The sequence below is a fragment of the Nipponia nippon genome, unplaced genomic scaffold (genome assembly GCF_047370975.1).
Source record: "Nipponia nippon isolate SJK-2023a ecotype South Korea unplaced genomic scaffold, ASM4737097v1 scaffold_13, whole genome shotgun sequence".
NCBI classification, from domain to species: domain Eukaryota; kingdom Metazoa; phylum Chordata; class Aves; order Pelecaniformes; family Threskiornithidae; genus Nipponia; species Nipponia nippon.
Window position 1 is genome coordinate 7,036,357 of NW_028262324.1, and position 27,460 is coordinate 7,063,816.

General features: G+C 43.4%; 1 long non-coding RNA gene across 2 annotated transcripts in view; it reads right to left on the reverse strand.

Moving 5' to 3' along the window:
* The window catches only part of LOC148056522 (uncharacterized), a 148,833-nt gene extending 121,656 nt beyond the window's left edge, over positions 1-27,177 (reverse strand). The window contains exons 1-2 of one of the 2 annotated variants that reach the window (XR_015703113.1): positions 27,125-27,177; positions 18,942-19,017 (exon numbers count right to left, since the gene is read on the reverse strand). This is a non-coding gene — a long non-coding RNA (uncharacterized LOC148056522). The remainder of the gene's footprint in view (positions 1-18,941; positions 19,018-27,124) is intronic. The other variant, XR_015703114.1, reaches the window with a different exon arrangement.
* Between the last annotated feature and the right edge of the window lie 283 nt (positions 27,178-27,460).

Genomic DNA, 27,460 nt, shown 5'->3' on the forward strand with positions numbered 1-27,460 from the left:
CTCAAATGAGGCAGTCAGAAACACTTCTGGGTTAAACAAGAACGGCAGATATTTTGTATGGGAAATCCATCCCAATGGTTCAAGCCTACCAAAATTATGAGCCACAGAATTTTTGGACAGAAATTGTTTCCTAACCTTCACAGAGTGTCATCAGAAACAGCAGATTAACTGGACCAAGAAACACGTGTCTTACAAACATGTCTCCCTAATAGACAAACCAGGTATCACAAATTTATCTATTAATAAAATACATGATTTATCATTTGCACTGATCTGACACTAAAAATTGTGGGGCTTTACCAGCAACCTTTCACACTACATCCATTTGACAAGTTCTGGTGAGAGGCTAGGCTGGAAATGAAACCTGGAAGTCAAAAAATTATTCCTAACTTTAAATAGTCTAAATTGTTTGGTACCACCACCCCATCTAAAAATTACAGAGGCATCAACAACTTTTACACTATCTTCTCCACAAGACCTTTCTGTACCTGAAGAGATGACTGAGTTTACCCATTTCAGGATCAAATTAGGTTGCGCTAGTCAATGGCACAAAACTCAGCACCCCTTCACCCCATCTGGCTGTAGCGCTCTGAGCACTGAAGAATAATATCCAGGTGATTTTCATGATCATAGAATCATAGACTCGTCAAAGTTGGAAAAGACCCTTAAGATCATCGAGTCCAACAGTTAACCTATCACTGCCAAGACCATCTATACCATGTCCTTGAGCACCACATCTATCCGTTCTTTGAATACCTCCAGGGATGCAGACTCAACCACTTCCCTGGGCAGCCTGTTCCAATGCTTGACCACCCTCTCAGTGAAGAAGTATTTCCTAATATCCAACCTAAACCTCCCCTGGCGCAGCTTGAGGCCATTTCCTCTCGTTCTATCACTTGTTACTTGGGAGAACAGGCCAACCCCTACCTCGCTACAACCTCCTTTCAGGTAGTTGTAGAGAGTGATAAGGTCTCCCCTCAGCCTCCTCTTCTCCAGGCTGAACAACCCCAGTTCTCTCAGCCTCTCCTCATAAGACTTGTGCTCCAGACCCTTCACCAGCTTCGTTGCCCTCCTCTGGACACGCTCCAGCACCTCGATGTCCTTCTTGTAGCGAGAGGCCCAAAACTGAACACAGTACTTGAGGTGCAGCCTCACCAATGCCGAGTACAGGGGCACCATCACCTCCCTGGTCCTGCTGGCCACACTATTCCTGATACAAGCCAGGATGCCATTGGCCCTCTTGGCCACCTGAGCACACTGCTGGCTCATGTTCAGGCGACTGTTGGCCAACACCCCCAGGTCCTTTTCAGCCAGGCAGCTCTCCGGCCACTCCTCCCCCAGCCTGTAGCATTGCATGGGGTTGTTGTGACCCAAGTGCAGGACCCAGCACTGAGCCTTGTTGAACCTCATACAGTTGGCCCCAGCCCAACGATCCAGCCTGTCCAGGTCCCTCTGCAGGGCCTTCCTACCCTCCAGCAGATCGACACTTCCACCCAACTTGGTGTCATCTGCAAACTCGATCCCCTCATCCAGATCATCAATGAAGATGTTGAACAGGACCGGCCACAGTACTGAGCCCTGGGGAACACCACTCGTGACCGGCCGCCAACTGGATTTGACTCCAGATGATGCACAGAACCATGCAAAAGGTAATCAGAGTTTTCATCTAGCTGGTTCATTAACAATGGCAGACAACATGATTCACTCAAAGCTTTATTTCCCATGACCTGAGAATTTACTATTCCCAACACCTGTCAGCTGCAGCCCCAGTTACTGATCCTCTCGGCTAACAGGACCTGGATTTATAATGAGGACAGATTCTCTCAAATAAGGATTCTTCTAATTGGGCACTGAATACCAGTCTCTCAAACATCTGTACGTGGCCCATATCAGTTTTAAGGACTCGTATCATCCCTATTGGTGTTGTACGTGCGATGTATTTAAACACCTCTGCATGAACACAAGCGAGGCTAAGTAGGAGAAAGGGCAAGGGGAAGAGTTATTCCCCAGCTCCAGGCGCCTAACTTAGCGACATTAGAGCAACAGTTGGTGCAGAGAGTGGCTCCCCAGGAACGTAATTTCAGCACTTAACCTAGGTACCTAGGGGACATGACACGAATAGCCCCACCTGCAAGCAAAATGCCCCAGGTTACCCAGCTTGTGTGGGGCAGGGCCGGAAAGCAAATCCCAATTTCCCCACGCTCCCAATTAGCATCTTCCTTGCTGGATGGGCCTTCCTTCACCAAACCGTTTGTGGCGAATGCTTTTACTTGCTGAGCAGGGATGGATTTCAAGAACCACAGTTCACTGCAATGTTTTCTTCCCTCCTCCCCCACCCAGTGAGCAATGCCGTCCTGAACTAAAGCAGAAGAACTTGCTGCAGGATTTGTTTGAGCAGAAAAATAATCCTCTTCCCTCCTTCAACAAGGGTGAGCAGGAGAGATGTTAAGAGTTCTCTTTTTGCTTTCAACTAAAACTTCTTTTCTTGGACAAGAAAAAGCTGACATTTTTTTCTTCTGTAACTGTGAGCATCCTCCCTTCAGTTTTAGAAGAGGGAGAAAATGGTGATGGTTTATGCTTTTTCTTTTAAGAAACAAACAAACAAAACAAAACCAAGGAGAATTACAGAAGCTGCAGTTGCACTGTGATGTATTGCATCAGTCAGAAACACAGAATATACCGAGATCCTTTTTCTTAATATTTTCAGAAAAATAAACTGGTACATGCAGAAGTCTCCCTTGCAGTACCTGTCTGAGGTTGAAATCAGACAACATTCAATCCTTCCTTGCTGCTCCAAATAGACAGCCAAACCCAAAACGTGCTGAACACTTAGAGACTCCAGTCACCGCAGTGCAGGTGGAATCAGGCTCCACCTTCCCAAGACTTTGGCAATTCTCTTTACTCTCGCTAATAGGTGCCATTCATCTATCTTTTCCTGCTATCTGTGCATTTTCCCCTGGATCCTGACAGGTGAGCTACAGGAAACAGCACCTGCAAGGAAGGAAAATCCTAAATAACTCGTTCTCATATACCAGGTAAGCATCTCTCTTCTCTTGGCCTGTTGGATAGCTTCAGATTAAATTTCCAGTCAAACACAACAAAATAAAACTCAACTTTTTTCACTATGCTGTCCTCCATTTGTAGGAATTTTAACAATTTGCCAGTAAATCCAACTCTTAAGAATTGTAGTGATGACTAATCACTAACAGACATGTAGTCACAGCTGCTCACATATTTATTTCTTGTCTAAACCCAACTCTGAATAACTTAAGCACCTTAATAGAAGCAGAATAATAAATACAGTCCAAATATAGGCAGCAATCCAACACAACCATCGCAGCTCTCTCTTAAATCCCCCATCTTTCAACAGTGCTCACTGCAATAGCTCTTACTATTGTATAACAAGAATGTAACAGAAAAGCAGACTAGGAGAGACTGGCATAGTTACCATATTTACCGCTTTCACCTAGTTCTTTATTTTTTAAAACTTGGGCAGAGATAAATCAAACATGTATGAGTCTGCTGGACAGGATGAGGGAAGGGAAACTCTCCTGATGATTTGAGCTTGGGTTTTCACCCCACTTTGAACAGGAGGAGAATCCCAACTATGGCTGTGGTACTCTGGTTAGGACATACATCCAAGGTTTCCCAGGTAAGACAGAGCCTAGCCAACGTGCTCCCTGTGAGCAAAAGGCCTTGGAGCCACGTACTCACCCAAGGAACAGCCAGCACTGGCAACTGGGCTTTCTTCTTCCCAAGGGAATTGCAGTGGAGTGGGGGGGGGAATCAGCTGTTAACAAACAGCTTTGGTTTAATTGGCAGGGTGACTGCTTCATTAATGACAACCCCAAGCATCAAAATAAATCTTGGTTGTGCGTTCTGAGGATCCCATGAATTACCCATAGGGAAATGAAAACAAAGACAATATATTTTTAAGCTACATTTTGGCATTTCTTATAGGCTTTTTCCATATACTTAGTTTGACTTTCTCCTGCAACTACAACATAAACTCTTTTGAATTAAAACTTTTTTTTTTAGATAATCATGTGATTACAGCTTTATAAAGATGAAAATCTACAAAATACCAATCTCCCAGTAAAAATCAAGCAAGTTGACAGGCTATTGATTTTTATCTCACACAGCACCAAGTTTATTTTGCTTAGGTTGAGTTTGCAAAGAATGAACTCAACAGAAACTAAATTATTTTGTCTCAATAGCAACATATATGTAGTAATTCAAGTGTCTACCACTGTTTTGAAGTTTTCCTTCACAAGGGTATGGATTCTCAAAATGCAGAGCAGCACTTAAGTAATATTTGCAGACTTCGTGGGAAAAAACACTTGTACATACCACTATATGCACAGACATCTAGCTATTTGTACCAGTTCTGACTTCATTTAGAAGTTAGGTATGAACTAAAAATCTGTCTTTTAGAGTCTTCCCACTCTTCAGTTTACTTTGATAGGCAAAACTCTTCGTTCTTGACCTGGCCTCTGTTATAAAGGTTGGCTCTTTTCACTCAGACATACAGTGAAGGTAAATCTTGCTGTTGCAGTCCATCAAATAAGTTTCTGTCTCCTCTAACCTATAATTGAGGTTGTAACAGATGGCTTTGCATTTTGCAAGACCAAAGGTTGTGCAACAGCAGCAGCTTCATTTAAAGGGAAAGATTTATCCAAGTAAGGTAGGAGTTTGTGGAAAATGAAAAAGAATTTCTCACTTTGAAGGAAGACTCAGCGGTACAGCATTTAAAAGCTTATCTGCCTCTGTCCTCTCCATTCTTGTTAGTGCTTTTAGTGGAAATAATAAAATATCCCATGCATCCCTGTGTGATTAAGGGCTTCCATCATCTACTGTAATATTGTCAACATCTCTGTTGTCAATGCCACAAACATTATTGTACTGAGGTCAGGTGGAAGGGCTGTACAACCACTCAAGGTGAGGGCTGCTCCGATAGCCTCAAAACTTAGCCAGGAGAAGCAATGTTTTGTGAGTGATGCTCCTGGCTTGTTGTGCAGATTCTTTGTGCAAGAGCAGAAAAGCAGGAGCAGAATACTTGGAGGCAAAGCAACGGGAGGGCTCAGCAAGAGAGCCTCCAGTGACCACCACTCAGTCCGGTACAAAGCCCAATCTTTGGGTCACAGAGCTCCTTCAAATCAACAACCTGTGCTTTCCAGAGGGATCTCAGCTGTCAGTAGGCTCAAGCCCAACTATATTGGGATCACACCCAACAATTTGTCTGGGGACAGATTCCTGAACCGGTCACTTGCCAAGGTTTTGTTTGTTTGGTAACAGTGATGGGGAAGAGTCCCTTATGGCCCTAAGAGAGGTCATTTCAGTGCTGCACCTGGGCACATCTCAGAGCAGCTCTTCTGTATCACTCACCCAGAGCGTTTCTCCCTGCTTTACATAGCTCCCTCGTTGTAAGCCTGTTAAGTGAGTCCAGTCCCCCAGGCAGAAGGGTGGTACCTTCCAACTTTCTGGCTTGCCATGGTCTGTTTATCAGATCTAATGAAGACATTTATGGGTTGATGGTCTGACAGATGCTCAATTTTCTGACTGGATGAGGAAGTCAAACTGTTATATAAGAAGCCAATAAGTACCATTCATTCCTAAAGCAATAAAACACTGCCGCATTTCCAAGTTAATTGGCACAACTGAGCCAGTTCGCTGGGAGTGTATTTAATCAAATTTAATCTTTAGTTAGGGGCTTCTGTAGCACCCTGCACTATACTATCTGAGGATCTAGAACAGTAATGATTGCTATTACAATGCACTGTTTTCCATAGCTGTATCCAGGATCAAAACATATTGCTAACACAGCAAAACATTCTTGGAGACATTTACACTTTTCACTATTTGCATACATGCTGGGGGTTAACACGGAGGTTTCCTGACCAGTTAAAGTTCAGAAGGTTGTTCCTCTCCTTTACCCAGAACACTTTGGTATTCTTAAAAATTCTGAAAATAGTTGAAGATTTCTCTATTAAAAAAAAAAAATCCATCCCCTAATAAGGTTTTCTCAGCATCGGCTGTCCTAGGTGTTTACTAGAGGCACCACTTTGCCATCCACCATACATTAAATTCAGGAGTGTTTTGTGCTAAAGCGCTAAGGCTTGATGGGGCACGTTTTATGCGTTCATTACCGTGTGCCTCTGGAGTACTGCGAGGCATGAGACCAAGGGCTATGTCCCATTGGCTGCCTGAGTCATTTATTAATGGCCCCATTAAATACTCCCTCAAGCTTTCGATTGCAGTTATCCAGTTTTCTTTTAAATTATTTTTTTCCTTTTGACCTCTGCTTCCACAGCTGACGAGTATCCTTAGGGAGTCACAGCAAGGCACCCAGGTCTGGAGTCTGAAAAGCCCTAAGCCCAGGACCTTGGTGTGGAGGTGTCCACTCCACTCCTGGGCTGGAGGCCTCCTGCCATCTGCTCAATCCCGGCATGCACTAGCCACAAGAGGGGGACAGAGGCTCACCCCACCTTTACATGAACACAGCATGTGGGTCAGGCAAGGCATAGCTAGGCCACCTTCCAGCGCTCCATAATCTCTCCCTTCAAAGACCAAGGAGCCTCTTTTTCTCTTGCTTAGCATCAGCATTCATGCTCCCATGAACAGCAGGAATAAAGCATTATTATTAATCGCTTTAAATGTGTGTATAGGAAATCCAGTTTAGGATTAATTCACCTTTCTTACTGCCACGAACCAGCGATGCTGCGAGATGCACAGAAAACAAGCTGTACAAACTCCATCATGTTGACCTTCAAGGGCCACCTTCCCCTCTAGAAGATTTCCATCCTCTCTGCCTCTGGATTAATTGCATTCAACAGGAAAGAATTAATAGCAGTACTGAGCTTTGTGCTACCTCAGGAGATAAACACCACTACTCGCAAGTGACAGAATAAAGGGAAAACTCATAGACCCCTAAATCACTCCCCCGTCATTTACCCTGTTGCTGCTGTATTAGGAAATGTCAAGCTGCATCTTTAAGAGCGGACCTGTCTCTGCAGCAAAAGCACAGAAAGCTGGCAGTTGAGAAAGCAGAACGGATGACAGTTTTTGGCAGCAGTTTCAGCTGTCTTGTTGGGTTTTTCAGATTAATCAGCCCCTTTGGAACACTGAACAGATCATCAGGACAATCCCTCAATCCAAGATCTTTTGCAGTGGGGAAAAAAAAAAAATCATAAACTGGGACAGCAGCATAACAGAGGCAGCTTTCTGAAAGGGACTGGGTCTTGGCTCTGAGAAAGGTCCTTATCAAGACAGTGTCTAAAGCCAATGGCATGTCTGCACTGTCATCCCTCCGCATGTCCTCACACATGGTGTGGATTTTTTCAGTGTGATTTTTAAGGAAGTCATGAACTGAAGAAAAGCTTCTCTCCATTCCCCCCCCCCCCCCCATCCCACCATTTCAAGCTTTGTTAAATACATCTTGTTTCTGTCAGATATGAAAAATATTGACCATTTTCTTTCAAGGAAAAATCTTCCTTCCCTAATATCTAAGACTATGTGCATATGCTCAACGCATTTTGTTTGAAACATTCAGTTTTATTTTATATTGGAGACAAATAATCAAGAACCTTGTATTCTCTTAAATATCCATCTGCAAAAGTAAATTTCCAATATTTTAGTTTTCTGAACTCAAGATACTTACATGCCTAACCTCCCCGCCAAAAAAAAAAAAAAAAACACAATTGGTGTTAGGAGTTACTTTCCCTGTTTCATGTGTTTACTTCTTCAGCACTACTGTTGCTGTTTAAACAGATTTCAGCTCTCCTTGCTCCTCAAAAGGCATCTGCATTTCAAACACAGAGCATATATAAGCCTTAGTCCTACTATTTATTTGTTCAAGTAGTCCTTTGCACCTGGAGGAGTATCTACTAGTCAGTGGGTGTTAAGGGCTGCTTGTTGTAACCTGGATGCAGAACAAGGTCTACATTTTATGGATCAGAAAAAGTATACACAATTAATAATCACATAAGCTACTTATTAGATCACGCAACCAATATTTTCTTGTTGTCCTTGCTGGCAGTAAGAGAATTCTGTAGTGTAAGAGCAGCGGAGCTTATTATATCAGTTTAACCACTTGATAATCTGGTATAGCTCTTTATAGCACTTCGTAGTTTTGGCCCACAGTATTTTAAATTTAGGCAAAAAAGATACAATAAGCAACTTTGCCAAGGAGTTTCACCTTTCCTCCATTACACAACAAACTAATGATTAGCTGTTATGCAAGTTTCTGCTCACCATGAAGTGTGCACTGCTTTCAGTTTGCCCAAGATAGCAAGCATGCAGGAGCAAAGACTGAATATATTAATACATTGTGCTCTTGACAGGCTGAGCTCCCTGTACTGATCACCATTGCTCTCACCAAGGATTTTGCATCATCTGTGGAACTGCTGTACATCTGAAGATAACGCTTGGCTTTACCCCTGCATCTCTCTGTGGCTGTCGCTTCCACATCGCACCAAGCAAGCGCTTTAACATCCAGAGCAGGGCTGGAGCCACGACACCTCCAGCGGGCTCCGCCTGCGCCCTGGCCCTGCACGACTGCTCACTGCGTTACTGGGATAAGGGCGCTCGGGGCCAAATCCCCAGCCGTTCTCAAACCACGCTGGCATGCCACCTACAGAGCTGATCACACCCCAAAAACGGATCCCCAAACACAACTGTTATTCAAGCTCTTTCACTGGAACAAGGGGTTTATTTCCAGTAGGAATGGGCACAACTGACTTAAGGGCCGGCCCAGTGAACCAGAACTACCAGACTGGCTTATGCTCTGTCAGACTCCCATGGCGGGGCTGTAACTTCATTGCTCCCACCAATTCCATCCAAACACCGACCGCCCCAGCCCCTGCCCAGCGCAGTAGCTCACCAGCAGCAGGCTAAGCCACATAGGCGCTCTTCCTATGCTAGTACAATTCTGCCATCTCCATCTAATCAGCATGAGCTTGGCCTGCACGCAGCTCCCCCGCTAACCCATGGTGGTGGCTTAGCTCCCGCTTTTGCCCGATGATCTTATTCGCTATGTCCAGTCACCCACCTGTAGCCTGTGATGAGCTGTGGCCATCACCAGGGAGCTAGATGGTTCAAATAGGACATGCCAGGGTTGCAAAACACATTACCAGGGAGATGTTCTTATCACAAGCAGTTTTTACAGCAATAGCCCTGAGAAATCCCATCAGAGAAAAGATGACTCAGTCTCATACAGACACTTTACACATCCAGACATTCTTGCATATGAGAATCTACTGCATATAAAAAATGACCTCTGACTTTTTGTGCCTCTCCTCTACACTGTCATAAACAAGAATATCACTTCAAGAGATGCTGTCAACTTATATTTAGCCCAGTTTTCTATTTTGTTTAAAAATAAAAGTCTTCTGTAAAGCATAAGACAAATAGAATTAAGAAAACAATTCTTTAAAACAAAACAAAAAATTGTGCTGTTGCCTGTCAAACCCTTACCCTGTAGCACTGAAAACTTGGAATTGTCCACAAACGAATATGAGACTGACATGATATTTATTATCCAAGCTTAAAATAGCACAGAACAAACAGAATACAAATCATGGCAAGTAAAAATTAATTTTAAAAATTCAATTTAATAATCTAACAGTTTAGGGGCAATATGTGGTTTATATTGGCAGTGGCCTTTTAATCTTGCAAATCATATAATTAAGAAAACTTAATTAGTAAAAGCAGTGTTTGAATATTAGAGCTGTGAAAATATCTCAGAAAAAAATGCAAGTATTGGCTTGAACTTTTTTTAAGCCTCAGTTCTGCATCTGCATGCACTTCCATTAGTATAAATACAAGGCAGGAATAAATAAATGGCAGAAGTATTCAGGAAATTGCAAAGTTAGAATATTCACAAAAACCAAAATTGTAACTGCTTGCACAAGGGCCCGAGGCACAGCCCAGCAACGAGGAGCAGCAGCACGGGGCGTCCTGTTTCTCCACGAAATCTCCCCATCGCAGCCAGGCCAGCAACGGGAACGGACAATTCCTTCAGCGAGCACAGGCCTCCTCTCTTCCCACCACCCATCTCAAAAAGCATGCAAACTACTCAGCCATGAAGAGAAACTAAATAAAATAAAGACAGCTGCCTGATTAAGAAAAGTTGCACGCATATCTATTTGGAGAGAGCCCTAACTTGTTTCATACGCCCAAAGGAGAACAACGGGAGGGGAAAAAAAAAAAAGGCTTCTGGCAATTTTCAATCTTAGAAACCCAAGTTAGCTTCAGAACTGCATTTGAGTTAAAAGGCACCAACATGCCATCATGTCTCCCTCTCAGGAGGGATGCATGAGATTCTCACAAGCTGCAAGTCCTCAGAGCCAAGGCATTTATCTCCAGCCCAGCCCAGCCAGCTTTTAAAAGTACAAAACCGATTAAACTCACATTTCCTTTCTCTGCCAGGTAGTCAAGGAGAATCTATACAACATGGAAACTCCAAAGACTTTGTGCATGCAAATGATACAGACACTGAAATAATGACATCCACAGGCAATATTCACACTATCCTTGCAGCTTTAGACAGAAGGGGGGGGAAAAAAAAAATCATAATGCTGTTAAGTGCCAAAACATTCTCATCTATAAAATCGCAGGGAGACATTTCTCTGCCTCAGAAAACCAGAAGTCTGGTTCACTTACTACTGGCCCACTCTAATACTGCAGAAAAGTTACAGTTTGCAGTAAACCATCTTAAACAGATAGAGGGCTTGGCCACATTTAAAGTTTCTTTTGCAATATTTGCTCAAGAGAGCTTTTATTGTTGCTGTTCTGCTTTGGGACATGTACTGTATTTTTTCTAGAGAGATGATTTATCATTGCCTTCAAAAAATAAAGAATCTTTGTTATTTTTCTTAAATTGATCCTATTGCTTTGTTTCTGGGGGACAATTCAGTAATTTTTATTTGCTTGATGGACAATTTCCAGTATGGGAATGAAGTCAGGAACCCGAAGCAGATCCAAATTTTCCCCAACAAGCCCCAGGACCTTTGAGTGTTTCAAGTCTCTTTTCTGTCCTTCAAGCTGTATCGGACTTAATTTCCGCAGAACAAGGGCCCTCAAAACCCACGTATAATCCAGGGCTTCACCCTGCATCTATCCTTCCCCATCCAACTTCTTTTTATCCTGCACCTTTGGAAGGAAACCAGCAGCAACTACAATAAACTGTGGCCTTTTTTAAAAAAAAATAAAGACACAGAATAGTGTTCTTGGAGCCCTGATTTTTGTTCTTGTAAAACAGAGGTCATTCCAAATAAATGTAACAGAGACAAACTACTTCTGCTGTAAGTCATACCTCTGGGTTATTAGTTGTAGCAGAAATCAAGAGTGACTGCTAGGTACCATTAGATGTATTTACTGTACAAGTCACGTGGCAGTTTGAGGTCTTTAACAGTAGCGGGATGTTTGGTGTATTGGTGGTTAAACCAGCACAGAGAAGCCCTTAATTTTGCCGCTCACTCAGCCCCCATGTCCCTTCTCAGCGTGGGCGTGTGTCAGGGCTTTCCCATATATCTTAAAACCCTCCTGCATAAGGAGCTAATGGGCAGCAGTTATTCTGTACGTCAAACATGCCTTTTCAACGAGCTCCTTTTTTGACTCATTATCCGAAGAGCGCAGCGGTGCTTGGCAGTTGACATCCGGCCCGAAATAATGACATATTAAAGGTTTTAATCTCCTATAATTGGGAAAGGTTTCCAAGAAAACAGAGGTGTACAAATAGCACCTCCCCATCTTGAACGTGTATTACCCAAACAGATGTCACCAAGTTAATCCGCGTGAGCCACCCCGTTCTGCAGTCAGAAAGCAGGGCAAAGTTGTCTGCTCTGTCTCTCTATGCAGACATCCGTGCTAACAGTGTATCCTGTCCGTTTAACCTTTTTCTCTTCCTACAAGTGCACCACATCTTACAAAGCAAACAAAAAAAAAGGTCTAGGTGGTTTTTAGTTTTTGCACATATGCAAAACTTCGCACTATTAGCTGAAGCCTGAACGCCGGGTATATGCACAAATCTAGTAAGAATTAATTGTGGATTTGTTCTCTCAGCTGCAAAACTATCAGCATGCCAGGGAACACCGAAGAAAGGAGAAACAAAGATCTGGTCCTTATTTGTACCTGTCAGAAGACTCAAGGAACAAGGCTGACCAACCAAGAAAATTAACATTTGTTTCTGACAGGGATCTATGCAAAGGAACAGGGTTTTAATTTACGGCTCTTTTCATCAGAATGATAACAGCTGTCATCTACTGTGTGAGTGCAGTAATTACTGAATCTCGTATGTGGAAAATGAATACCTCATGGTTCATTTACACAATAATATCTCAATCTGCAGTCCCAGAGACAGCCAGCGACATTCCCACGGAACGACTAACATGTACCCCACCTCTAAATTCCTGCCATTTTACAGCCAGCTCCCCCAAAATGTCAATAGTTTTCATGTTCCTACCAACAAAGAGCAAAAGAGTCTGTGATAATATTTATGACCCTAAAGTTTCAAAATCCAGCCTGATTTATCCTAGTCTTTCACAGACTACTTGAAATAAATCAAGTTTTATTAACTAGCATGAATATCCTGTCTCACCTACAATTTTAACCTTTCTAATCTTACCTGCCACACACCTGGAAAAGAGATTTTTGTTCCATTCGGCATTACCATACCAGAACAAGAAAATAAATAGGAAGTCACAGACTCCAGATTCAGACATCTTTTTGTTTTGTTTTAAACAGAAACATTTGTATATATTTCTCAATCAAATTGTAACTGACCTGAAAACAGAGTTTGGTTATAGATCTAATTTCTCTGAAGTTGAGGAACTTTTTTTTTTTTTTAAATAAGCAGTTCTGATCCAGTTTCTTAATAGAAATGAAATTGGATTTGAAAGCTAAGCAGCCTGACGAAAGAACGCAATGCTTTTGCTTACTAATAGAACAGTCTAGCTAATGTCATTATGGAAACAAAACTAATTAAAAAAAAAAGTATTTCCATCAAAACACACGTAATTGCACAGTAGAGATCAGTTTAAAAGTATATGTTTCCTGATCGTTAAAACAAGTGAAGTAAAATTATATGTTTTGCAGAACTGCTTGTACCAGCCTGGGCTGTATTATGAGGCAGGGGGCCAAGAGCTAAGTGCTTCCAACCAGTGAAAAGTACCAGTAATTCCTGTATAACCTCACACCTTGGAGAGCAAAATGGTTTCAGTGTATTGTGTTGTTTTTTTCGTCAATTGAAGAGGATGTGGAAAATAACTTTGGATTAGATAAATCACTTGGAAACCTATTTCAATCAATCATTTCCCCCTTTCTAGCCATGCCCTGAAGATGTTTTGCCTGCAACTGGTTTGCATTCAAATGAGTAAGCATGTATGCCTTTTGCATACACTACCATGCAGCAGCATGCTTCAATTTGACAAAAGGTGCCTACCACTCCAAACTGCCTTCGTACAACTGCTTTCCTGCTTAAAACTATCATAGAATCATTTAGGTTGGAAGAGACCTGTAAGATCATCAAGTCCAACTGTTAACTTAGCGCTGCCAAGTCCACCACTAAACCACGTAGCAGTTTCTAATTTTAGAGTTTGATTAATTGTCAGCACAAAAGCAGGGAGGTGAGAGCCTAAATGATCTTGTTTTGATAAAAATCTAATGAGTTTCATGATAGGCAGCAGATAAATTAGGCGCTTCATATTTATCTGAATATTTTAAGTCATGTGCTTAAATCCTATCAATTCCAATGCCTCTTCAGCCAGCTCGTGACTGTCTTGATTAACGTACAGCTTGGGTTTTCGGAGAAGCAAAGGAACTGGGGCATTCACATCCTTCAGAAATCAAATGAAGCCATAGAAAAAAACCAGTTTCTATGAAGAATCGCCAAAAGTCAGCCTGAAGGAGATGTTTGAAAGAGAGATGGCCAGAAACAGGCTTTCTATTTGCAAAATAAAGTCAAGTTTGAGTGAGAGTGACAGACAGACAATATGATTCTTTTCTTTATCAGCATAATTCAAGATTTAATTTTTTTTTTGTTTCCTTCAGGACAGTATGTTCTGTTAAATGTTTTTTGTTTCACCAATAGGTGGTTTTCTGGAGAAGCTGGCAGGGAACTGCCAAAGAATTCCTTGACCATGTTTCATTTAAAGGAAAACACTTCTGTAGAAGAAAAGCTTGTGATCCACGACAGGAAAATTAAGCTGACAGGCTTGCTTGGAATAAGGAATGATTTTTCAGCAACTGAAACTACAAGATTTTAAAATAACTTATTCTAACACATGGTTCAAGAGTGCTTACAGCAGTTATTAAAAAACAATATATAATAATAAAATCAGAAGAACAGGGCTGGAAGGGATCTCAAGCAATCTTCCAGCTATTCCCTTTCTCATTCCAGACTGATGTTTGTCTAATTTTTTCCTCAGCTGAAACTCACAATCTATTACAAATATCCTCTTACTGCTAAAAATGTTTTTCTGATGTCTAGCTCTATATTCAAGAAATTGTTTCTTGTGGATGAATGGATACAGAGAACAAATGCTCTTCCTTCTTTCTGAAGGCTTATAATGCCTTCTTGGCCTTGCCTGCAAGCAAAGCAACCCCAAGGTCAACCTGGGTTTTGCAAACTCTTTTTCCCAAATTTCTTATCTTTTTTCCTTCCTCTCTACACACTCTTCAGCTGGCCCATGTCTTTCCCAAAGTACAGTGCCTAAATCTGGATATAGTGTTCCTACTAATGCTTTACCAGTAGCAAGAAGAGTGGAAGATTACCTCTGATCTCTTCGGCATGGTTTAGTCCATTTTTAATGTTTAACTTTTTTTTTTTTTTTTTTTTTGGTAACAGCATAATGTCAATTCATGTTCAGCAGGTGCAGGTACAGCCACTGCATCCCTTTTTCAAAATGCAGATACAGACAGATTTTTCTGCTGGGATGCCCTAAGAATGAGATTCGTACTTCAGAGAGTCTTGTCCCCCAAAACTGAGTTGAAAATCTGAATGGATGGTGAATATCTTTACTAATAAAGTTAAAACTGTGCATCTGCACTTAGAAGATGGTTTCCAAGTGTTCTGTAGAGATGCAACTAAGGGTTGGGGTTTTTTTAAATATAGCACATAACTATTAACATCTTGTTCCTTATTACCTGGTAGTTGCTCAGTTTAACTTGAGTAAAATACATGGTCAGAGTGCTACTAAGACATCAGTCACTGCTCATTGATTCAAATCTGAATTTGGGTCTCAAAAAAAAAAACAACAAAAAAACAGTAATACAAGTGGGATATGATTTTCTAGATGGATTAATTTTCAATGTTACAAACAATATGTTTGCTATTACAAAACAGTGATTTAAGCAACTGAACTAATTTTAGATCACCATCTATGTGCAAATTTGCCTCTGAAAGCACCTTAAATACTAGTCATCCTTCAATTCGGAGACTCAAAGAACTATTTCATCAGCAAACAGTTTTGTTAGGAGCACCACCGAGTAATTACAGGGACTTCATGATGCTGTGCTGCGATACTTGTATCTTGTCACGCAATTTACTATCACACCTAGGTGGTCTTTGGGATGGACATCTCAAAAGCACAACTTCTGGTCTTTCCACAGCTATGGTCAACATTGTCAATTCTTTCTTGTTCACTCAAGATATAAGATTAGGAAAACAGATGGTAAGGAGTGCAGAGTAAGAACAACAAATAAGCATGTTTGTCAGCTGCATGAGGAGTTATAAACTCCTCTTACTGACTATTTTGAAACCCAAGACAAAGGGTGTCCTGTGTACTGCTGCATTGTCCATGCTATGCATCTCCAAAGCCTAGGCTTAAGTTTAAACAAGAAAAAATTGACTCAAGAGGTCACCTAAACAAACATTAACAGCAAGTGTTTTAAACAGAGTTATTCCTTCAGTTCTTCAAAACAGGAATTTTCATCAATGCAAATTCCTGAAGTTTAGAAAATGACACAGCCCTGCTTTGACACCTGTCCTCCCACGCCACCAGTCACAGTACAGCACACAAGGGACATTCCCATGTCCTGTTGCCAAATCCACCGCTGCCAACATATCTACAAGCAAAAAATTTTCAAAATAAAACAGTGTATGTGACAGGTTGGTTCATTTGCTTAGGAAATGTCAGTTTTCCCATTTGACATACAGCTGAGGAGTGATCCCACTTGCAAAGGGAAGGCAATTGCTCAACTGAGCACACACTGTGGCAATTTTTGCATAATTAGCAGAATACATTTAGTCTTAACCTTCTTCTGATGAATTCAGTCACACCTGTTTATGTGAAATCAATTAAGAGACCTTAATCTTCTTAGACAGTTTCCAGCACTCCATCCACAGGTTCAGGCCTGTTTCTTGTATTGCAAAGTTTAAATTATATTAAAAAAGAAACAATTATCCTATAAACATGAAAACCTAAATTATGCCTTAATAATTAAAACCAGTTATACTTTTAGTCTGCAGCCTCTTGGTGGCCAGACACATAGCAAACAGTGCTGTCCGCTTTGGCTCTGATGAGTGGAGGGCTGAAGAGAATAACCCCAAAGCAAGGTCAGCGTGAGCACGTCTACGCACCTGCCCTGCGCAGGTGTGTGCCAGAACACACATTCCTGTGCCTGGATCTGCTGAGGACTTGGGGAGTGATGTAAGGGTAAAGTCTGGTAGTGGGGTCATCCAAGGAAAGGGAGCCCAGGCTGCCTCCCCACAGCATCCAAAATCCCCCTTCTTACAGAAGGATTTTGTGGAAGCACTTAGTTTCACCTTACTTTAGGCATGTCCCTAAAACAGACGTTGACAGCAGGTCAGATGAATCATGCTTCAGAAGTGCCTGTATTTCTTCACTACGAATGGAGCCTCCACAAGAAGCTCAGGTTGGATGTCTAGAGTTTGATGAGATAAATCCCACCATTAGTGGGGATGTGCAAACAGCACCGACATCTAGTGAAAGAACAAGGTGTATGAATCCCTGCTCACCTGTGAAGTCAGAAGCTACCTGATTAGTTGAAGCTAAAAAAAGAACAGCATTACTAGTCTCCATTGGGCATAGTTTGTGGTTTATAGCATGAAGAGTCCTGGCAGTGTGTTACGCCAAAGGAGAATTTAAATCTCACATCTGTGTTTGTTTCTTGGATCTACTATGCTGGCAAGTGAGTCATCCGAAGAAACCTTAAATTACTTTTCATCATACATCAAACATTATAAAACGCATTGAATTAGTGTCCAGAAATAGTTCAAACTGAAGTAGAAGTATGGTCTAAGGTCACCCACAAAACTATCTAGTGGGACATACATGAAATGCGCTTGGAGTACCTTGAAGACTTTGTAGCCAAACCTCTGTTTAACTTACAGAGCTGCACAAGATTGCATTGAGGTGAAACAAAACCCGTGAAAATCGATGGCTTTAACTGAGGAAACGCTGCCATTTAGTATGTGTCATGTGTGAAAACTGACCCACTCCACTGTGCCTCCTTGGAAGCCGAGATCCTGCTCAGTGTAAATACGGAGCTTCTCTTGCAGTAGTATACATGCTGTCTTTCAAGCCACGTTCTTTACACCAGTTTTAGAAGATGGATGAAAGAAAGGGGGAAGAAGGAGGGAAAAAAAAAACCGAAACGAAACTCTCTTTTCCTCTCAACCTCTAGAAAGGGAAAATATCAAATAGCAGCTAAAATCTGTTTGAGATCAACTTTTGTTTTATAAACCTTGGGTTTCATTCTAATTGTTAGGGAGACACATAATAACTGGCTTTAACATAATTTTCTTTGGACTATCTCCCCAAAGCCACAATTAATGTAAATACCAGTGTCTTGTTAGTAATTTCCTTTCATCGGTAAATGCTGAAATGTAATGATCCGACCACAAATCACAAAGCAAATAAGCTTGCAGTGCTGTTCAAGCTACATTGTTATTATGCAGTTTGTACACAGGAGAGTTGATAAGGGAGATGTTTTGTGAACATGGGAAATCTTTGACTACTTGGAAGAGTTTCGTTACATGACGAAGCAGTAACTCTCGTACCCTTCCAAGCAATGGAGATAGCAGCTTCCAGGGGCACTTACACATAAACCCGCTTGAAGGGGTAAAAGCAGAGTTAGGTCTCAGGAAGTCAAGAGAAACCTGTAGATGTGGGATCAGAGACCAGACTACAGTCTGTCTTCTCTGTTCACAAACCTGAATGGATTTACTCTCGCTCATGTGTTTTCTTCAGTTTCTTTTGAGGGGCCTCTAGTGATGGACAACATATACCCGCAGCAGGAGATGACTACCAGCCTCTCTGTCTCTTCTGTGTGCTAGGAGACGGATGGTAGAGGGAGAAGGACCCTCACCATGCACACGTCTCCGTCTTTCCAGTTTTGCTATCACTGTGCATCTCATGTTTTAGTGTTCACTTGCTCATATACAAAAATACAGGTATTTTAATGCCCTATTTCACTTTATAAGCGGATATATGTTTAACAGCCAAAAATACACCTCTCCAGTCAAAAAACAAAAGACTGAACATCCAAATAACTGAAGTAGATCTCAGTCTCCCATCAGCCAAGATCCCTCTTTGCCAAATCACCTCTTCTCTGCCAAACATTCAGTCACAGACAGAGACACAGAGATGCTACTAAAATATGCAACAGTAGAAGATGCTTTCCAGGGAAAAAATGAAAATCTTTGCCTGAAACACAACTGGCGCACACACACAGCAAAACAAAATTTGACTCCATGACCAGGCTGCCATACTTGGTGTGGCAGGACCATTCACTGCAATACGCACCAGGGACATATTTCCAACAGAGTCTTGCCTTCATACAACTGCAGCCAATATCACTCTGACCAAGTAGAAATCCTTGGTTTTAATTTAGCATTTTACAAAGGGAACAGTTCCATCCCTGTTCTTCCATGCTGCTCTATCAATTAGTCTCTCACAAGTGGCTACAGAGCTGTCACTTACCGGCAGGGCAGAGCTGTCGTTCTCCCAACAGGGCCTCAGGACTCTGTTTCCAGGCAGGAAAAGCTGTCACTAATAGCTGTGAGGAAGAAGATGGAGGGGTAATGAAATTAATCCCTTTGCCTTTCTAAGCAACCTAAGTAACATCCTTCCATATCCAAGCATCTTGCAGTTCAGAGTCTACCTCTCCTCAGGCTGAACATGCAAAATCAGCATGATACCTCGTTTTCAGTGATAAGAAGGGTACATGCCAAGAGGAGAAATAATTTGCTTGTGGCCATGCAAGACATTTGGACATGAGGAAATGAGGTGCACAGCTGTACTGTAGGGTACAGTTTTCTGCCAAGTTACTTTCTGGACTCTCTAGCATTCATCTCTGCATGGGTTAACTTATTCTGCTGGTGGAAGGGAAAATTGCTTCCCATACCCCAAAGTGCAGAGCCAGGTTATTCTGCCAAATAAGCTAGTCACAACCAGCTCAGGTATCTCTGTGCTGCATTACAGTGTGCAGTGTAGACATTCATCACATCTTCTCAGGTCAGAGATTAGCACCTAATCCCTTTGCCACATTTCCCTGTAGGAACTTCACAGTACTAGGGCTTTGCTCATCTCTACAACCACTGGTTTTGCAAGGCCCAAACTACTTTGCAAGGATTGCAAAACATGTTCGAACTTGTACATTTTCCCAGTCACAAAGGGTTGCTCAGCCCCTCCCCCAGTCCCACAGCACATTGGCACGAGAGCTGGAACATAAGCCAAATACTGCCCCCCCCCCCCCCCAACAACCTACACCATCTTGGAAACCAATAGTATCTCAGAACCTGATCAGATGCGTATGGATGCGGACACATAGAACGTGAATTTATCATCTTTCTGTATTCGTACATTCCCTTTCCCCTGTTGTTTTTCCTCTAGGCTATTTCTATATTCTAACTCCAGCTCTAATTTCTACTCTGCTTGGGTTTTCATTATGCTCCTGGTGCAAGAGCCACACATCCTTTTCCATCTTGTTCTTGCCATGTAGTTAGAAGTGTCTACAGATGATTCACAAAGGCTTGCGACCTTGCTGCAGTGCATTTCTCAACATTAAGCTCCTCCAGCTCCCTGTTGATCCAAATCACTCTGAATTTTATTACCCTCCTCTGTATTGCCTGACTCCCTGACCCTGTAGTTTATGGTTCGTCCAACCCTCATGTTTCCGTCAGAAGACACTTCTCAGCTAACATTAGATTCAAGCCCTTTAGAGCTGCTGATACAAGAAAAACCCCTAAGAAATCCTGAAGGGTGGACTGGGGATACTAACAGCACAGGAGCAATAAGCTTGTTCCCTAGCAAGCATGATCAGAATGATGGATCTTGCCAGAAGTGTCAGTTGCCCAATTTTTGTTCTTACCAAAGCTATAGGGTTTCCTTCACACGCTTTAACTACTCAAACCTTACTTAAGGAACGTGGTTCAAACAAACAAACATAAAAAAAAAAGTTACAACAACGTAGCATGATCTTGACATACAAGATGCCAGAACCATTATAAACCCCTTTATTCCAGAATGATGTCTTTTGTGCTTAGAGGCATGCTTGCTATTCATAGATCTACTGCTCAGCTGTTCCAGTTTTTAGTTCTGCATAAATGCCCACTCATTATGTCCAGAGGGTTTTGCCTGTAGCTTTGTGTTTGTAGCCTTGAGGCAAATGTCTTGATGGCTTAGGGAACTCGTAGCGAATGACCAAATAACATCGGATTTTCCACAGCAACGAAGCCATTATGGGACAGCATTTCTATGTAACAGCACCCTTCAGTGTGCAATCATTATAACTAAGGATTTAACCGGGCTCTGAGGACATAACAAAATCACTTTGAAGCCAAAAATCCACAGTGAAATCTTAAGCATTAGATTTCTGAAATGCTTCTCAGAACTGCTTGAGTCAGGCAGCTTTGTCAGTTACAGTAAAACCAAGCAAACGGGAAGGAGTTTTATGCACATCTTAAGAATTAATCCAAGTATTCAGACCTGTGCATGCAGAGCTGGGGGTGCAGTGTGCATTCGTTGCACGTGCAGTTTTTTTGCAGTTGCATACGGAGCCATCATAAGCACACACACAACTCCTAGGTAACGTTAATATTTTTAAGCACAGAATTTTAGCTATTGCTAAAATTTCTAAGTATGTTGCTCACAATTTTGCGGAAAATCTGTAGTTAGGCTGTAGGAGATTATAACGAGCCTTTATAATCCTCATAGCCCAGGGAATCCAGAGCCTGAAACCCAGCCCATTTCAGCTGCAATACTCCCCACTGACTGACTCAGGGATTGATGTGGTGGGTTCCTGCTGAATTAGAGGTCTGTGCAGATCAGGTTTACTACAGAGAAAGAAGGAATGTTTGTGATAAAAAGAAACAAGGATATAGCGTAAGTGCTAGGTGAAAACAGTGTCATGCAAGTGTGGTGGGTTGACCTTGGACTGCAGCCAGCCACCCACCCACCCAGCCGCTCTCTCACCCCCCTCCTCAACAGGAGAGAAAATAAAATGAAAAAGCTCATGGGTCAAGATAAAAAACAGGGAGATCCCTTACCACTGTCACAACAAAACAGACTCGATTTGGGGAAAACTAATTTAATATATTGCCAATTCAAATAGATTTGGATGGTGAGAAACAAAGACAAAATTAAAACACCACCTCACCCTCCCCTTCTTCCTAGGCTCAACCTCGCTCTTTCATTCCCAACTCCTCTACCACCCACTGCCCTGAGCAGCATGGAGGGCATGGGGAACTGGGGCTCCTCCCTGCAGCTCCTTCCCCCTCACATTTTTCCCCTACTCCAGCACAGCAGCTGCAGGGGGATCTCTTCTCCGTCACCTTGAGCACCTCCTCAGGGGTGGCAGGGCTGTTTCTCACACTTTTTCCCTCACTCCCAGGCAGCATTTTGCCTTTTCTTACGCCTGTTTTCACAGGGATGCGCCCTGCATCGCTGACAGATTTGGCTCTGGCTGCTGCGGGGCCATTGAGGAACCAACACGGGGCAGCTCCTCACCTCTCCTCACAGAGGTCCCTGCAGCCCCACCACCAGCACCTGGGCACGGGCACCCCATACAGCAAGTGAATTACAGACTTTGAGAAGCCATAAAGGAAGCCTGCGTCTCTCCAATGAGAGAATCTCTCAAACTGGAAGGGAAATTACAGCCAAAACCTGTCAGAACTTCCCCCCCCTCTTTGCTCTGTGAGGGCCAGACTGCACCTACATGGCTGTATATACATGCAGGCTTGCAACAGGAGAGTCCCCCACACTTATCCTGACTGCCCTTGGTGCCGAGAGCTGGAAGAGGAGCTCATGCGGAAAGAGCGGCTGTTTTGATGGGGAGTGTGTGGAAATAATCATATGCAGAGCAATCTGTGTGAGGCAGCCCGCACCCCTTGTCCGCAGACCTCCTGCGGGGCCGTCATTAATGAGCTCCCTGTCATGGCACATGAGAAACTCCACCGGTGCTTTGAGGAGAGGAGGCAGGACACCTGCCTGCTGCACATATGGCCGCTTTCTCCCAACAAAGGCAGGGAATGAAATTCAGCCGAGGACAGAGCATGGAGTGGCATGGTTCAGAGAGCACAGTGCCCCAGTTCCACCATTACTGGGAGGGCAAGAACAAGGCACAAGCTTCTGGCTGGTTCCTTCTAGCCCTTAACACAAAAGACCCCAAGAAAGCCAGCATTTTACCCACATCTCTGAGGGTGACAAGCTGTGCTTTGGTAAATCTGCAGAGATGCTAAGGGTTGGATAAGGGCTGCATTGATGAGGCAGGAAGTTGAAGCATGGATCAGAAATGCATGACTGCATGGAAAAATCAGAGGTGTACTGAGACAAGTGACCCTCTTGTATAATAAGGTGATGTGGTCCAGCACTGGAATGCGATGGAAAAGGGGCTCCCAGTCACATCCCTCCCCAGTTTGTAGCCCTTGCACACAAGCGCTATGATATTTTGATGTGACTCAGAACAGCTAACTACAGAGCAGGGATTAATCTGCGCATCTCGCCCCAGATACAGCATGATTTTTGCATCTCCAAGAAGGCTGGATTAATAGCAGCAGCCAGCAACATCACTGTCACAACAAGTTAGTGCTGCCAAAAGAAGTAACAGGAAGAATAACCTCTATACTACAGAGGCTTACAAAATGGTTCAACCCAGCGGCATCGCTAGGCAGTGTTTTAGCCCAGCAGTGACTCACCATAAACGCTCACATGCTCCTCATGTGCTGGAAAATACTGTGGAAGTCTCCCCTTGGCAACTCCTGCAACAGCCCCTCTGCGGCCAGGCTGCAATCGGCACAGCCTGGAAGAGCAGTTGAGCATTTTACCCTCAGCTTCTTCCCTCCCCAGGGATGCAATTTCCTACCTGCCCTGGTGACTCTGGATTTTAACCCTGATGGAAGAAAGAGTCTGGGCCTTGGGGGAGGGTTTTAGGTGCATTTTTTGAGAAGGGTGTACATTCTTTGACACCTTTCCCTTGTATTGTAAAGGTCAGCTAACACATGCCAGAGGGAACACTCGCCTTTCATAGTGATTAAAAACAAACAAACAAACAAACAAACAAAAAAAGGAGAGAAAGAAGTTTAGTTCTTTCCATTATTTGCCCAGTTCAGGCTTCATAAGTTTTCAGATTTCTTCCTCAGACACAAGAACCTTCTTTCCTTCAAACTGCTCTTTTGGATAAACTGGGAGGTACAACTTCTGTTGTCTATGAAGTATTTGGGAACACAGTCCCAAAGTTGCCTGCATATGACAGTCTTTCAAGCCTCAGAAATAAGTACAGGACACAAGAATAAGCTAAAGAGATTTTCAGCAGCCAGACATCAAATCACCAGCTCCAGGAATCAGCTCTCACACCCAGCAAGCAGCAGCACGGACAGGTTTGCTTGACTTGTTATTGTAATGTGGCTCATTAAACTCCCAAGAGAGGATACTCCACAACATCCCAGCTCCGGCGCATCACGTAATAACCATTTCCACCTTTCCGAGTGGAAGGTGTGTTGACACCCCTAAACACATACTGATCCAGGCCATATTTAGGGTTCAGGGAACTGCATGTAGGAACCACAAGAAGAGTCGGCTTTCCTTGTGTCTTCCTGATAACAGCAGTACAATCCCACAGCCCATCCTGGATCTCTACAGGGACACACTTTAAAAGGCAGGGACATAAACCTCAGGGAAGAAGGGAAGAATGAGAGGAAATAAGCAGAAAAACATATAGAGATACAAAGTGCTGCAAGTCAAATGAGCCGTATTAGCACAGACATGGAGCTATTCCTCCATGCAATCCTCTCTTTCAACATGTTTGTGTATTTCCTTTTTTTCTTGTTTTTATGTTTGCATCCTGGTAGAAGGCAAAAGATTTCCCCCTCCCCGACCAGTAATTTTATGAGGCTTATTTCATAAGAGATGTGAAAGGGGAGGGGGGAGGAGAAGAGACATAATAAAAATTTTAAAAAGTTAAGATTTTTCACTGGACACAAGTCCAGTTCCTTGGACAACCACTTTATATTGGCCATGCCAACAGTATAGATTTCCCATCCATGGCACTTCTCACCCCAGGACCACAGTGCAGGCCCATTCACACCCCTCACAACTCTCCTATGGCAAGCAGCCATTTGCCTTTTTAGCCATGTCTTCTTCATCTGCAAAGTGCTTAGGTACTTCACTTCCATTTATTTCAGCAACAGTTAGAGGCCCTAAATATATGCCTGAACTGACCATAGATACTTCAGATGTATCTCCTGCATCCAGAACAAGCAGCTGCCACATAGCCATGGACACCATTGCCAAGTCCTGGGGAAAAGCTGAAGACCACAACTTTGGGAGTCCTGCAGGGAGTGGTTGAGCGAGGGATTAGTAAGCCAAACCCTGCTAAAACAAAGCCTCTCAGGAAATCCAATACAAGTCTTTTCATCACCTACAAGTACAGGGCTGTGCTAGAAGCAGTTTGGTTGGTTCAGTTAAACCAGCTATTAAAATCGTAGCCGGTTCCTTAAGCAACAGCTGAAAATAACTTCCGTCCAGCTCTGCTGCCCAGCCCGGCCACCCCAGTCCCCGAGAGGGAGCTGGGCACCTGCCCTACCGCAGCCCAGGAGCCCCACGTGCCCCCAGGTTTCACACTTTTAGGGGAGCAGATGACTGAATTTCCAAGCCTACGTTCACATCCAGCCAGCAGGGACATTTGTTGCCTTCTACCCTCCCCAAAATGGCCAGTTTCTCAGCTCTTTTTTTTTTTTGGGGATGCAGCAGCTGTAGCTAATGAGGTCCATGGCCATAGCTACACTCTGGGATATTTATCAGACTTTCACAAGCACCAGCCAGCGTTTCCTAATGCATCACAGCAGGGACAACATCCAAGCTTCGCAATTTCCTGGAATTTTTTCCCCTCACCTCCACATATTTTTCCACTAAAGAACTTGTGCAGGATTAGCCCCTATGGGAAGCAGTAAGCCCAGCGCAGGAGGCACGTACAGCTGAGCAACAAGTCGTCAGCAGACTGATCCACGCGGTGGCCTTTGCATGAAAATCACTCACTCCCAGCGAGCCAGCACTGGCCAAGTCTGCAAGTAAGGTGCGTTTCTGGAGACATAGACCATTTACTGACCTCTGCATTAGCATCCGAGTCACCCACTGTAATTAAGCAAAGTAAGAACGCCTTGGTTTTGTGACTCGACAAGCTTTGGCAACCCTCTCCACGCCACAGCCCTGCTGCGGAAGGAGGGCTTTTCTCCTACGTGCAGCATCCAACAGGTTTGGAGAAACATCTCCTTCAAAAGGGATGAGTTTCCCCATCACTGGTCCAATATTCACTTTCTGTTTACAGTCCTACCTCTGGGTTGTTGTTGTCCCCAAGTGCACTATGACAGATTTCCAAATTGGACAGTCACCCTTGAAATCATTTCAAACCCAGTTACTGACACTGTCATTTTGGAAACCACAGGTTTCTGATATCCCATTTTTGTAACGCTCTTTCACCTATTTTCTTCCCTTTTATGCAAAAAGAAAAAAAAAGTTTCCTCAGTTTTAATCTTGTAAAACACATTATGCAAATGTATGGGTTTTATGTAAGATGATGGCCTGCGGCCATATCACCCCTGGCCCCGGCTGTGATCTCGTTAGATCTCCCAGCCCAAACAGGCTGGGGCCTGCTCGGCGCTGGCTGCGAGACCTCCGGAGCGAGCCAGGTGCTGCCGAGAGCCGGGCGGTGATTCAGTAGGTGGCCCCCGCCGCTGTGAGTCAGCACCCACGGGGTGCCTGAGCACGACCCACCCGCGGCGGCGCACGCAGGGGCCCAGGTAGAGCCCAGGTCCCCGCGCGCGCAGGCTTCGGAGCATCCCCGCATCTGTCGCTGCCTGCGCGTCGCAGCTCAGAGGGCAAAGCGCTTCCAAGGGGAACACCTCGAGGTTTTCAAGAAAGTAGCGAGGGAGAAGGTTTGCCCTGTCCTGAAGAACCCAGGCGAAGGGTGCTGCTTGAAGCAATCCAAACAGCTGATCATGCTTCCCCCCCTGCCCCCGCTCCTAGCTCTTGAACTACATGAGAAAAATTAATGGAAAGGAAATCCCACAACTGATTTAACACGTTTCTCTCACCTTTTTAGCTAACACCCAATGACTCATTCTCATCTTTACCTTTCTGATGCAATTTACTACACCATACCTTGCCAGCAAATAAGAAAAAAAAAAAAAAAAAGGATTTATTTTAGCTACACTTATGTTGCTTTTTAACACCACAATCATACAAGTCCTGAAAAACAGCAGGCAGAGATCATTTTTGCTTCAAATGTTAACAAAGATCACTGATCACTCTGAATCCTTCCCCCAGTCTAGCAGTTTTTCTGGAGTGAATCCCTGGAAACACACTCTGGAGGGAAGTTAACAGGAATGCCTCACAAGAGCCTTACCAGGATCTTATCAACTTTTATCTTCCACCAGACAAAGCCACTAAGTACAGGTGTTTATTTGCGAGGACAATGCAAAGATTTCCTGCTATTGGAGCTAGAAAACAGTACTTGAGGCTCTGAAGGGGAGACCCTACCGTTTACCTAGAAGCATACATAATTTTCCTCCTCGTTTAAGGTCTTCACAACGACCTGATACACATGCAGATGTACCCTGTCCACAACCACTGTCGTCAGCCACCCACGGCAGACGAAGGAGAAGCCTTACCTTTGCTGAAGCGATGGTGCTGGCAAGTCCCAGAGAAGGAGCTCAGCCCAACACTGCTCAGGGAGAAGTGTTCCAGGCTCATCTCTGCTGCACTGCTGCAGTCAATCAGCCCAAAACCCAGCTGATCCCCCTCACTTCATCAGATGACCTCATAGCCTAATTCCTACATGTGCTTTAGCCTGGGCTTCTAGGAACTTGTGTGTGAGGGCTGGAAAACAGTAACCTCTGCAGTAAGGCAAAAATGGTAGCTCTAAGTAATGCCTCCGTCCACATTGCATCTTTGCCTGAGTCACATTAACTGGTTACAGCCTAGTTAAAAGCTATAAATTTTTAACT